This window comes from Atractosteus spatula, unplaced genomic scaffold (genome assembly GCF_055471065.1).
Source record: "Atractosteus spatula isolate fAtrSpa1 unplaced genomic scaffold, fAtrSpa1.hap1 Scaffold_41, whole genome shotgun sequence".
In the NCBI taxonomy this organism is placed as follows: domain Eukaryota; kingdom Metazoa; phylum Chordata; class Actinopteri; order Semionotiformes; family Lepisosteidae; genus Atractosteus; species Atractosteus spatula.
This window is the reverse complement of record NW_028296870.1, coordinates 115,036-127,956: the sequence shown is the minus strand read 5'-3', so window position 1 is coordinate 127,956 and position 12,921 is coordinate 115,036. Positions and strand designations below refer to the sequence as shown.

Here is a 12,921-nt window from a genome sequence, read left to right as displayed (position 1 = left end):
CCGCCCGGTCTCGAACCGGGGACCTTTCGCGTGTTAGGCGAACGTGATAGCCGCTACACTACGGAAACCTGCAGGGACCGCTGCTGGTGTCTCGCTTGCGTTTCGGGCTGAGAAAGGGAAGCGTCACTTTAGGCAGGGGGCGCTGGAGAGAGGAACAAAGGGCGCGATGAAACAAAATGCCAAAACCCGGGATCGAACCAGGGACCTTTAGATCTTCAGTCTAACGCTCTCCCAACTGAGCTATTTCGGCAGTGCACAGAGCCCACAGCCACCTGCTCCAGCGGCATGAGCGCACCAAGAGGAGCGGGAGAGTGTTGCAGGAACGTCACTCAGAAGGAAAGCCACCCAGCTGCGCCCTCTGAGCTCTGTCCAGCGCATCTTCCTCGCATGGACTCCTGCCTGCGACGGGCAGGAAACAATTAGCAAGAACAGAACAGCACCCCATGGGTGTCTCATGACCACACCTTAGGTTGTGACACGTGCAGGTGTGAGGGGTTGCCGGGCTACTCTGGAGCAGAGCTTGGGCGGAGGGGGGGCGGGAAAGCAGACAAAGAGGTGACACCTCAAGGTCTGCACGATCACAGCTCTCCGCCGCCCCAGGCTTCCGCTCGATAAGCTACTGGACACACCCGCCCCTCCTCACACAGACCGTGGAAAAGCCCCCGAGTGGGAGGGCTCTCTCTTCCTCCCAGGAGCTCTTGGACACGACGCACAGACAGAGCGCGGGGAGCCGCCGCCTGCAAACACGGCTCCAGGCAGGACTCCACTCCGCAGGAGCCGCAGAGCAGAGGAGATGGGGGCAGCTTAGTTCCTGTGCAGAGACCTGAGCTGTTGTTGCTGCGGACGCTGTCTTTTCTGTTCTCGGGGTAGGAGTGAATGTTGAGTTGCCCTTAGAAATGAAGCAGAGCACTTCAACGGCACGGGTGTGTGTGTGTGCGTGCGCCCTGGTGATTCTGGGAGACAGATCGAACCTGGGCTAAAAGAGAGGGGGCTTAGCCCACTTCCATTTGCTAGTTCAGAGTTGTACAACCCATTTGTATCTGCTAGGCGGCGCAGTCGTCGTGCACAAAGAACGCTTTGAAAAGCGTCAAAAGCAAGTCATTCCGAGTTGGTCGTTTGTGTTTTCCGTTCAGACGCGAAATGCTGAAATGATCTCTCGGCTCCTCGGTTGTCATTTCTGCTCCGTAAAGGAATCACAGCACGCGTCGCCTTCCAGCACGCTGGGTCGGGACACGATGCCGGGGATCGAAGGGTGTGATGTCTTCCTCGTTAGTATAGTGGCAAGTATCCCCGCCTGTCACGCGTGAGACCGGGGTTCGATTCCCCGACGGGGAGTAGAAAGCTTTTCTTTTACCTCCTTAGAGAAAGGACTGCCTTTCACTTCTCTGTTTTCTTTCACAGCGTCGTGCACCTTTTCATTGCTCTCGCTTTCAGAGCCTCCGCACGGCACACGACTCGACATCAGAAAGCACATTGAAGTGAAAGCAGGAAGCGCTGCGACATGCACTGTGCAGATCCCGCCACACTAAGAGGTGAATGGGTCTGTTCGATGCACAAAGAACGCTTTGATAAGCGTCAAAGGCAAGTCATTCCGAGTTGGTCGTTTGTGTTTTCTGTTCAGACGCGAAATGCTGAAATGATCTCTCGGCTCCTCGGTTGTCATTTCTGCTCCGTAAAGAAATCACAGCACGCGTCGGCTTCCAGCACGGTGGGTCGGGACACGATGCCGGGGGTCGGAGAGAGCGATGTCTTCCTCGTTAGTATAGTGGTGATTATCCCCACCTGTCACGCGGGAGACTGGGGTACATCAGGACGCGCATTGGAGTGAAAGCAGGATGCGCTGCGACATGCACTGTGCAGATCCCGCCACACTAAGAGGTGAGTGGGTCTGTGCGATCACAGCGCTAGGCGAATCCCCAATCCCCTTTTGTGCGTGGCGACAAAAGGAGCCGGTCTGTTTCCGCCCAGTTTCGAACCAGGGACTTTTCGCGTGGGAGGCAAACGTGATAACCACTACACTACGGAAACGGTAGCAAACCCTTCCCAGCGGCCCAGTGCTGAGCTTCGCCAATGCGATTCAGCTGCTTCCAGTGCCTTTATTGGAGTGCGCTGATGGACCGTGCTCTCTCTCCAGAGACCAGCACGCCTGTCATGGACGGAGCAGGAAAAGCGGCGCCACATTCTACAGCCCTCTCCACGCAATCGACGAAATCGGGCTACTGAAGTGGAGAAAATCGCCTCTCCAGAAAGTGCAAATATCATCTTGGAGAGTATAAATCCTATTGCCGAAGGTCAGCCCTGTCTACCAGAGTAACCCTCCCACCTCCTGCAGCGATGATCAGCTCGTCTCACACGCGAGAAGTCTTCGGTTGGAAACAAGCGCCCCCTCTTCTCGCGCGTTTTGCACGTTCGAGTGGTTTTAATGCGGCTCCTTCGTACACGGTGCTGATCTTTTGGAAAGCAGGAGGCAAAACTGACACGTTCCCATACCGGGAGTCAAACCCGGGCCACCTGGGTGAAAACCAGGAATCCTAACCGCTAGACCATATGGGAGCACACAACCCCGCTGTTCCGGGCATCATGCAAGCAAACTACATAAATATGAGAAAACACGCAAGAGAGTTGTCACTCAGAGTGTCGAACGGTCGATGTATACTGGGGCTCAGTTGAAATGCAACGTCAGGACTTTTCCGAATTAGGTCACACGAAGAGAGCACAGCCTTTTCCGCCCTACCATGTGTGTATCGGTAACTCGCCGTGATCGTATAGTGGTCAGTACTTTGCGTTGTGGCCGCAACAACCCCGGTTCGAATCCGGGTCACGGCAGAATAGGGGCGTCTGCTTTTACTACTTGCGCGAATGAAGGCAAAAAAAAGCCAATCGATGTGAACGAACGGCGCTTTACAGAGGAGTACTGCCTGACTGGATCGTTGATGAACGACAGAGGCCACTCCGACCTCTTCTCGGTTTTCTTCAACGACTTACTAAGGATCTTCTTCACATTCGCCCATGCAGGGGAAGCCAGTTACACCAAAGCAAACGCAGGAAAGTGCATTTCAAGCAGAGACCAGGAGGGACTTGTTTACACCGAGAGTGGTCGGAGAATGGAACAATGCGCCCAGCCCTGTTGCTGGAGCCGATTCTTGATGAGATCTTGGGCTCACTGGATGCTAATCTTTCTGTTGTTCTTGCAGGTCCTGCGCTGCTTTTGAGCCGACAGAGCTCGTCCTGGTCTGTCGGCACAGCCCAATTGCAAATGATCGGCTCCGCGTACAGAAGGAACGTGCGTTTGGTACAAGAGTGCATGAAGGCACCGGAAATACATTGGGAACAAATGACCGGTCGCTCAAGACCTCTGTGAAGTACAGGAGCGTGCAACAAGAGGCTGTTTCCGCCCGGTCTCGAACCGGGGACCTTTCGCGTGTTAGGCGAACGTGATAGCCGCTACACTACGGAAACCTGCAGGGACCGCTGCTGGTGTCTCGCTTGCGTTTCGGGCTGAGAAAGGGAAGCGTCACTTTAGGCAGGGGGCGCTGGAGAGAGGAACAAAGGGCGCGATGAAACAAAATGCCAAAACCCGGGATCGAACCAGGGACCTTTAGATCTTCAGTCTAACGCTCTCCCAACTGAGCTATTTCGGCAGTGCACAGAGCCCACAGCCACCTGCTCCAGCGGCATGAGCGCACCAAGAGGAGCGGGAGAGTGTTGCAGGAACGTCACTCAGAAGGAAAGCCACCCAGCTGCGCCCTCTGAGCTCTGTCCAGCGCATCTTCCTCGCATGGACTCCTGCCTGCGACGGGCAGGAAACAATTAGCAAGAACAGAACAGCACCCCATGGGTGTCTCATGACCACACCTTAGGTTGTGACACGTGCAGGTGTGAGGGGTTGCCGGGCTACTCTGGAGCAGAGCTTGGGCGGAGGGGGGGCGGGAAAGCAGACAAAGAGGTGACACCTCAAGGTCTGCACGATCACAGCTCTCCGCCGCCCCAGGCTTCCGCTCGATAAGCTACTGGACACACCCGCCCCTCCTCACACAGACCGTGGAAAAGCCCCCGAGTGGGAGGGCTCTCTCTTCCTCCCAGGAGCTCTTGGACACGACGCACAGACAGAGCGCGGGGAGCCGCCGCCTGCAAACACGGCTCCAGGCAGGACTCCACTCCGCAGGAGCCGCAGAGCAGAGGAGATGGGGGCAGCTTAGTTCCTGTGCAGAGACCTGAGCTGTTGTTGCTGCGGACGCTGTCTTTTCTGTTCTCGGGGTAGGAGTGAATGTTGAGTTGCCCTTAGAAATGAAGCAGAGCACTTCAACGGCACGGGTGTGTGTGTGTGCGTGCGCCCTGGTGATTCTGGGAGACAGATCGAACCTGGGCTAAAAGAGAGGGGGCTTAGCCCACTTCCATTTGCTAGTTCAGAGTTGTACAACCCATTTGTATCTGCTAGGCGGCGCAGTCGTCGTGCACAAAGAACGCTTTGAAAAGCGTCAAAAGCAAGTCATTCCGAGTTGGTCGTTTGTGTTTTCCGTTCAGACGCGAAATGCTGAAATGATCTCTCGGCTCCTCGGTTGTCATTTCTGCTCCGTAAAGGAATCACAGCACGCGTCGCCTTCCAGCACGCTGGGTCGGGACACGATGCCGGGGATCGAAGGGTGTGATGTCTTCCTCGTTAGTATAGTGGCAAGTATCCCCGCCTGTCACGCGTGAGACCGGGGTTCGATTCCCCGACGGGGAGTAGAAAGCTTTTCTTTTACCTCCTTAGAGAAAGGACTGCCTTTCACTTCTCTGTTTTCTTTCACAGCGTCGTGCACCTTTTCATTGCTCTCGCTTTCAGAGCCTCCGCACGGCACACGACTCGACATCAGAAAGCACATTGAAGTGAAAGCAGGAAGCGCTGCGACATGCACTGTGCAGATCCCGCCACACTAAGAGGTGAATGGGTCTGTTCGATGCACAAAGAACGCTTTGATAAGCGTCAAAGGCAAGTCATTCCGAGTTGGTCGTTTGTGTTTTCTGTTCAGACGCGAAATGCTGAAATGATCTCTCGGCTCCTCGGTTGTCATTTCTGCTCCGTAAAGAAATCACAGCACGCGTCGGCTTCCAGCACGGTGGGTCGGGACACGATGCCGGGGGTCGGAGAGAGCGATGTCTTCCTCGTTAGTATAGTGGTGATTATCCCCACCTGTCACGCGGGAGACTGGGGTACATCAGGACGCGCATTGGAGTGAAAGCAGGATGCGCTGCGACATGCACTGTGCAGATCCCGCCACACTAAGAGGTGAGTGGGTCTGTGCGATCACAGCGCTAGGCGAATCCCCAATCCCCTTTTGTGCGTGGCGACAAAAGAAGCCGGTCTGTTTCCGCCCAGTTTCGAACCAGGGACTTTTCGCGTGGGAGGCAAACGTGATAACCACTACACTACGGAAACGGTAGCAAACCCTTCCCAGCGGCCCAGTGCTGAGCTTCGCCAATGCGATTCAGCTGCTTCCAGTGCCTTTATTGGAGTGCGCTGATGGACCGTGCTCTCTCTCCAGAGACCAGCACGCCTGTCATGGACGGAGCAGGAAAAGCGGCGCCACATTCTACAGCCCTCTCCACGCAATCGACGAAATCGGGCTACTGAAGTGGAGAAAATCGCCTCTCCAGAAAGTGCAAATATCATCTTGGAGAGTATAAATCCTATTGCCGAAGGTCAGCCCTGTCTACCAGAGTAACCCTCCCACCTCCTGCAGCGATGATCAGCTCGTCTCACACGCGAGAAGTCTTCGGTTGGAAACAAGCGCCCCCTCTTCTCGCGCGTTTTGCACGTTCGAGTGGTTTTAATGCGGCTCCTTCGTACACGGTGCTGATCTTTTGGAAAGCAGGAGGCAAAACTGACACGTTCCCATACCGGGAGTCAAACCCGGGCCACCTGGGTGAAAACCAGGAATCCTAACCGCTAGACCATATGGGAGCACACAACCCCGCTGTTCCGGGCATCATGCAAGCAAACTACATAAATATGAGAAAACACGCAAGAGAGTTGTCACTCAGAGTGTCGAACGGTCGATGTATACTGGGGCTCAGTTGAAATGCAACGTCAGGACTTTTCCGAATTAGGTCACACGAAGAGAGCACAGCCTTTTCCGCCCTACCATGTGTGTATCGGTAACTCGCCGTGATCGTATAGTGGTCAGTACTTTGCGTTGTGGCCGCAACAACCCCGGTTCGAATCCGGGTCACGGCAGAATAGGGGCGTCTGCTTTTACTACTTGCGCGAATGAAGGCAAAAAAAAGCCAATCGATGTGAACGAACGGCGCTTTACAGAGGAGTACTGCCTGACTGGATCGTTGATGAACGACAGAGGCCACTCCGACCTCTTCTCGGTTTTCTTCAACGACTTACTAAGGATCTTCTTCACATTCGCCCATGCAGGGGAAGCCAGTTACACCAAAGCAAACGCAGGAAAGTGCATTTCAAGCAGAGACCAGGAGGGACTTGTTTACACCGAGAGTGGTCGGAGAATGGAACAATGCGCCCAGCCCTGTTGCTGGAGCCGATTCTTGATGAGATCTTGGGCTCACTGGATGCTAATCTTTCTGTTGTTCTTGCAGGTCCTGCGCTGCTTTTGAGCCGACAGAGCTCGTCCTGGTCTGTCGGCACAGCCCAATTGCAAATGATCGGCTCCGCGTACAGAAGGAACGTGCGTTTGGTACAAGAGTGCATGAAGGCACCGGAAATACATTGGGAACAAATGACCGGTCGCTCAAGACCTCTGTGAAGTACAGGAGCGTGCAACAAGAGGCTGTTTCCGCCCGGTCTCGAACCGGGGACCTTTCGCGTGTTAGGCGAACGTGATAGCCGCTACACTACGGAAACCTGCAGGGACCGCTGCTGGTGTCTCGCTTGCGTTTCGGGCTGAGAAAGGGAAGCGTCACTTTAGGCAGGGGGCGCTGGAGAGAGGAACAAAGGGCGCGATGAAACAAAATGCCAAAACCCGGGATCGAACCAGGGACCTTTAGATCTTCAGTCTAACGCTCTCCCAACTGAGCTATTTCGGCAGTGCACAGAGCCCACAGCCACCTGCTCCAGCGGCATGAGCGCACCAAGAGGAGCGGGAGAGTGTTGCAGGAACGTCACTCAGAAGGAAAGCCACCCAGCTGCGCCCTCTGAGCTCTGTCCAGCGCATCTTCCTCGCATGGACTCCTGCCTGCGACGGGCAGGAAACAATTAGCAAGAACAGAACAGCACCCCATGGGTGTCTCATGACCACACCTTAGGTTGTGACACGTGCAGGTGTGAGGGGTTGCCGGGCTACTCTGGAGCAGAGCTTGGGCGGAGGGGGGGCGGGAAAGCAGACAAAGAGGTGACACCTCAAGGTCTGCACGATCACAGCTCTCCGCCGCCCCAGGCTTCCGCTCGATAAGCTACTGGACACACCCGCCCCTCCTCACACAGACCGTGGAAAAGCCCCCGAGTGGGAGGGCTCTCTCTTCCTCCCAGGAGCTCTTGGACACGACGCACAGACAGAGCGCGGGGAGCCGCCGCCTGCAAACACGGCTCCAGGCAGGACTCCACTCCGCAGGAGCCGCAGAGCAGAGGAGATGGGGGCAGCTTAGTTCCTGTGCAGAGACCTGAGCTGTTGTTGCTGCGGACGCTGTCTTTTCTGTTCTCGGGGTAGGAGTGAATGTTGAGTTGCCCTTAGAAATGAAGCAGAGCACTTCAACGGCACGGGTGTGTGTGTGTGCGTGCGCCCTGGTGATTCTGGGAGACAGATCGAACCTGGGCTAAAAGAGAGGGGGCTTAGCCCACTTCCATTTGCTAGTTCAGAGTTGTACAACCCATTTGTATCTGCTAGGCGGCGCAGTCGTCGTGCACAAAGAACGCTTTGAAAAGCGTCAAAAGCAAGTCATTCCGAGTTGGTCGTTTGTGTTTTCCGTTCAGACGCGAAATGCTGAAATGATCTCTCGGCTCCTCGGTTGTCATTTCTGCTCCGTAAAGGAATCACAGCACGCGTCGCCTTCCAGCACGCTGGGTCGGGACACGATGCCGGGGATCGAAGGGTGTGATGTCTTCCTCGTTAGTATAGTGGCAAGTATCCCCGCCTGTCACGCGTGAGACCGGGGTTCGATTCCCCGACGGGGAGTAGAAAGCTTTTCTTTTACCTCCTTAGAGAAAGGACTGCCTTTCACTTCTCTGTTTTCTTTCACAGCGTCGTGCACCTTTTCATTGCTCTCGCTTTCAGAGCCTCCGCACGGCACACGACTCGACATCAGAAAGCACATTGAAGTGAAAGCAGGAAGCGCTGCGACATGCACTGTGCAGATCCCGCCACACTAAGAGGTGAATGGGTCTGTTCGATGCACAAAGAACGCTTTGATAAGCGTCAAAGGCAAGTCATTCCGAGTTGGTCGTTTGTGTTTTCTGTTCAGACGCGAAATGCTGAAATGATCTCTCGGCTCCTCGGTTGTCATTTCTGCTCCGTAAAGAAATCACAGCACGCGTCGGCTTCCAGCACGGTGGGTCGGGACACGATGCCGGGGGTCGGAGAGAGCGATGTCTTCCTCGTTAGTATAGTGGTGATTATCCCCACCTGTCACGCGGGAGACTGGGGTACATCAGGACGCGCATTGGAGTGAAAGCAGGATGCGCTGCGACATGCACTGTGCAGATCCCGCCACACTAAGAGGTGAGTGGGTCTGTGCGATCACAGCGCTAGGCGAATCCCCAATCCCCTTTTGTGCGTGGCGACAAAAGGAGCCGGTCTGTTTCCGCCCAGTTTCGAACCAGGGACTTTTCGCGTGGGAGGCAAACGTGATAACCACTACACTACGGAAACGGTAGCAAACCCTTCCCAGCGGCCCAGTGCTGAGCTTCGCCAATGCGATTCAGCTGCTTCCAGTGCCTTTATTGGAGTGCGCTGATGGACCGTGCTCTCTCTCCAGAGACCAGCACGCCTGTCATGGACGGAGCAGGAAAAGCGGCGCCACATTCTACAGCCCTCTCCACGCAATCGACGAAATCGGGCTACTGAAGTGGAGAAAATCGCCTCTCCAGAAAGTGCAAATATCATCTTGGAGAGTATAAATCCTATTGCCGAAGGTCAGCCCTGTCTACCAGAGTAACCCTCCCACCTCCTGCAGCGATGATCAGCTCGTCTCACACGCGAGAAGTCTTCGGTTGGAAACAAGCGCCCCCTCTTCTCGCGCGTTTTGCACGTTCGAGTGGTTTTAATGCGGCTCCTTCGTACACGGTGCTGATCTTTTGGAAAGCAGGAGGCAAAACTGACACGTTCCCATACCGGGAGTCAAACCCGGGCCACCTGGGTGAAAACCAGGAATCCTAACCGCTAGACCATATGGGAGCACACAACCCCGCTGTTCCGGGCATCATGCAAGCAAACTACATAAATATGAGAAAACACGCAAGAGAGTTGTCACTCAGAGTGTCGAACGGTCGATGTATACTGGGGCTCAGTTGAAATGCAACGTCAGGACTTTTCCGAATTAGGTCACACGAAGAGAGCACAGCCTTTTCCGCCCTACCATGTGTGTATCGGTAACTCGCCGTGATCGTATAGTGGTCAGTACTTTGCGTTGTGGCCGCAACAACCCCGGTTCGAATCCGGGTCACGGCAGAATAGGGGCGTCTGCTTTTACTACTTGCGCGAATGAAGGCAAAAAAAAGCCAATCGATGTGAACGAACGGCGCTTTACAGAGGAGTACTGCCTGACTGGATCGTTGATGAACGACAGAGGCCACTCCGACCTCTTCTCGGTTTTCTTCAACGACTTACTAAGGATCTTCTTCACATTCGCCCATGCAGGGGAAGCCAGTTACACCAAAGCAAACGCAGGAAAGTGCATTTCAAGCAGAGACCAGGAGGGACTTGTTTACACCGAGAGTGGTCGGAGAATGGAACAATGCGCCCAGCCCTGTTGCTGGAGCCGATTCTTGATGAGATCTTGGGCTCACTGGATGCTAATCTTTCTGTTGTTCTTGCAGGTCCTGCGCTGCTTTTGAGCCGACAGAGCTCGTCCTGGTCTGTCGGCACAGCCCAATTGCAAATGATCGGCTCCGCGTACAGAAGGAACGTGCGTTTGGTACAAGAGTGCATGAAGGCACCGGAAATACATTGGGAACAAATGACCGGTCGCTCAAGACCTCTGTGAAGTACAGGAGCGTGCAACAAGAGGCTGTTTCCGCCCGGTCTCGAACCGGGGACCTTTCGCGTGTTAGGCGAACGTGATAGCCGCTACACTACGGAAACCTGCAGGGACCGCTGCTGGTGTCTCGCTTGCGTTTCGGGCTGAGAAAGGGAAGCGTCACTTTAGGCAGGGGGCGCTGGAGAGAGGAACAAAGGGCGCGATGAAACAAAATGCCGAAACCCGGGATCGAACGAGGGACCTTTAGATCTTCAGTCTAACGCTCTCCCAACTGAGCTATTTCGGCAGTGCACAGAGCCCACAGCCACCTGCTCCAGCGGCATGAGCGCACCAAGAGGAGCGGGAGAGTGTTGCAGGAACGTCACTCAGAAGGAAAGCCACCCAGCTGCGCCCTCTGAGCTCTGTCCAGCGCATCTTCCTCGCATGGACTCCTGCCTGCGACGGGCAGGAAACAATTAGCAAGAACAGAACAGCACCCCATGGGTGTCTCATGACCACACCTTAGGTTGTGACACGTGCAGGTGTGAGGGGTTGCCGGGCTACTCTGGAGCAGAGCTTGGGCGGAGGGGGGGCGGGAAAGCAGACAAAGAGGTGACACCTCAAGGTCTGCACGATCACAGCTCTCCGCCGCCCCAGGCTTCCGCTCGATAAGCTACTGGACACACCCGCCCCTCCTCACACAGACCGTGGAAAAGCACCCGAGTGGGAGGGCTCTCTCTTCCTCCCAGGAGCTCTTGGACACGACGCACAGACAGAGCGCGGGGAGCCGCCGCCTGCAAACACGGCTCCAGGCAGGACTCCACTCCGCAGGAGCCGCAGAGCAGAGGAGATGGGGGCAGCTTAGTTCCTGTGCAGAGACCTGAGCTGTTGTTGCTGCGGACGCTGTCTTTTCTGTTCTCGGGGTAGGAGTGAATGTTGAGTTGCCCTTAGAAATGAAGCAGAGCACTTCAACGGCACGGGTGTGTGTGTGTGCGTGCGCCCTGGTGATTCTGGGAGACAGATCGAACCTGGGCTAAAAGAGAGGGGGCTTAGCCCTCTTCCATTTGCTAGTTCAGAGTTGTACAACCCATTTGTATCTGCTAGGCGGCGCAGTCGTCGTGCACAAAGAACGCTTTGAAAAGCGTCAAAAGCAAGTCATTCCGAGTTGGTCGTTTGTGTTTTCCGTTCAGACGCGAAATGCTGAAATGATCTCTCGGCTCCTCGGTTGTCATTTCTGCTCCGTAAAGGAATCACAGCACGCGTCGCCTTCCAGCACGCTGGGTCGGGACACGATGCCGGGGATCGAAGGGTGTGATGTCTTCCTCGTTAGTATAGTGGCAAGTATCCCCGCCTGTCACGCGGGAGACCGGGGTTCGATTCCCCGACGGGGAGTAGAAAGCTTTTCTTTTACCTCCTTAGAGAAAGGACTGCCTTTCACTTCTCTGTTTTCTTTCACAGCGTCGTGCACCTTTTCATTGCTCTCGCTTTCAGAGCCTCCGCACGGCACACGACTCGACATCAGAAAGCACATTGAAGTGAAAGCAGGAAGCGCTGCGACATGCACTGTGCAGATCCCGCCACACTAAGAGGTGAATGGGTCTGTTCGATGCACAAAGAACGCTTTGATAAGCGTCAAAGGCAAGTCATTCCGAGTTGGTCGTTTGTGTTTTCTGTTCAGACGCGAAATGCTGAAATGATCTCTCGGCTCCTCGGTTGTCATTTCTGCTCCGTAAAGAAATCACAGCACGCGTCGGCTTCCAGCACGGTGGGTCGGGACACGATGCCGGGGGTCGGAGAGAGCGATGTCTTCCTCGTTAGTATAGTGGTGATTATCCCCACCTGTCACGCGGGAGACTGGGGTACATCAGGACGCGCATTGGAGTGAAAGCAGGATGCGCTGCGACATGCACTGTGCAGATCCCGCCACACTAAGAGGTGAGTGGGTCTGTGCGATCACAGCGCTAGGCGAATCCCCAATCCCCTTTTGTGCGTGGCGACAAAAGAAGCCGGTCTGTTTCCGCCCAGTTTCGAACCAGGGACTTTTCGCGGGGGAGGCAAACGTGATAACCACTACACTACGGAAACGGTAGCAAACCCTTCCCAGCGGCCCAGTGCTGAGCTTCGCCAATGCGATTCAGCTGCTTCCAGTGCCTTTATTGGAGTGCGCTGATGGACCGTGCTCTCTCTCCAGAGACCAGCACGCCTGTCATGGACGGAGCAGGAAAAGCGGCGCCACATTCTACAGCCCTCTCCACGCAATCGACGAAATCGGGCTACTGAAGTGGAGAAAATCGCCTCTCCAGAAAGTGCAAATATCATCTTGGAGAGTATAAATCCTATTGCCGAAGGTCAGCCCTGTCTACCAGAGTAACCCTCCCACCTCCTGCAGCGATGATCAGCTCGTCTCACACGCGAGAAGTCTTCGGTTGGAAACAAGCGCCCCCTCTTCTCGCGCGTTTTGCACGTTCGAGTGGTTTTAATGCGGCTCCTTCGTACACGGTGCTGATCTTTTGGAAAGCAGGAGGCAAAACTGACACGTTCCCATACCGGGAGTCAAACCCGGGCCGCCTGGGTGAAAACCAGGAATCCTAACCGCTAGACCATATGGGAGCACACAACCCCGCTGTTCCGGGCATCATGCAAGCAAACTACATAAATATGAGAAAACACGCAAGAGAGTTGTCACTCAGAGTGTCGAAGGGTCGATGTATACTGGGGCTCAGTTGAAATGCAACGTCAGGACTTTTCCGAATTAGGTCACACGAAGAGAGCACAGCCTTTTCCGCCCTACCATGTGTGTATCGG

The 12,921-nt window shown here is 55.1% G+C and overlaps 7 non-coding genes across 7 annotated transcripts; 1 reads left to right on the top strand and 6 right to left on the bottom strand.

Annotated features, from left to right (window-relative positions):
* Window positions 1–1,955: 1,955 nt before the first annotated feature.
* On the bottom strand, window positions 1,956–2,028 carry trnag-ccc (transfer RNA glycine (anticodon CCC)). The gene has a single exon. It is a non-coding gene; the product is annotated as a tRNA-Gly (tRNA).
* Window positions 2,029–2,481: 453 nt separating this feature from the next.
* On the bottom strand, window positions 2,482–2,553 carry trnae-uuc (transfer RNA glutamic acid (anticodon UUC)). Its single transcript has one exon. It is a non-coding gene; the product is annotated as a tRNA-Glu (tRNA).
* A 2,793-nt stretch (window positions 2,554–5,346) lies between these two features.
* trnag-ccc (transfer RNA glycine (anticodon CCC)) lies at window positions 5,347–5,419 on the bottom strand. Its single transcript has one exon. It is a non-coding gene; the product is annotated as a tRNA-Gly (tRNA).
* Window positions 5,420–5,872: 453 nt separating this feature from the next.
* On the bottom strand, window positions 5,873–5,944 carry trnae-uuc (transfer RNA glutamic acid (anticodon UUC)). Its single transcript has one exon. It is a non-coding gene; the product is annotated as a tRNA-Glu (tRNA).
* Window positions 5,945–8,737: 2,793 nt separating this feature from the next.
* On the bottom strand, window positions 8,738–8,810 carry trnag-ccc (transfer RNA glycine (anticodon CCC)). Its single transcript has one exon. It is a non-coding gene; the product is annotated as a tRNA-Gly (tRNA).
* A 453-nt stretch (window positions 8,811–9,263) lies between these two features.
* Window positions 9,264–9,335, bottom strand: trnae-uuc (transfer RNA glutamic acid (anticodon UUC)). The gene has a single exon. It is a non-coding gene; the product is annotated as a tRNA-Glu (tRNA).
* Window positions 9,336–11,436: 2,101 nt separating this feature from the next.
* On the top strand, window positions 11,437–11,508 carry trnad-guc (transfer RNA aspartic acid (anticodon GUC)). The gene has a single exon. It is a non-coding gene; the product is annotated as a tRNA-Asp (tRNA).
* The last annotated feature ends 1,413 nt before the right edge of the window (window positions 11,509–12,921 follow it).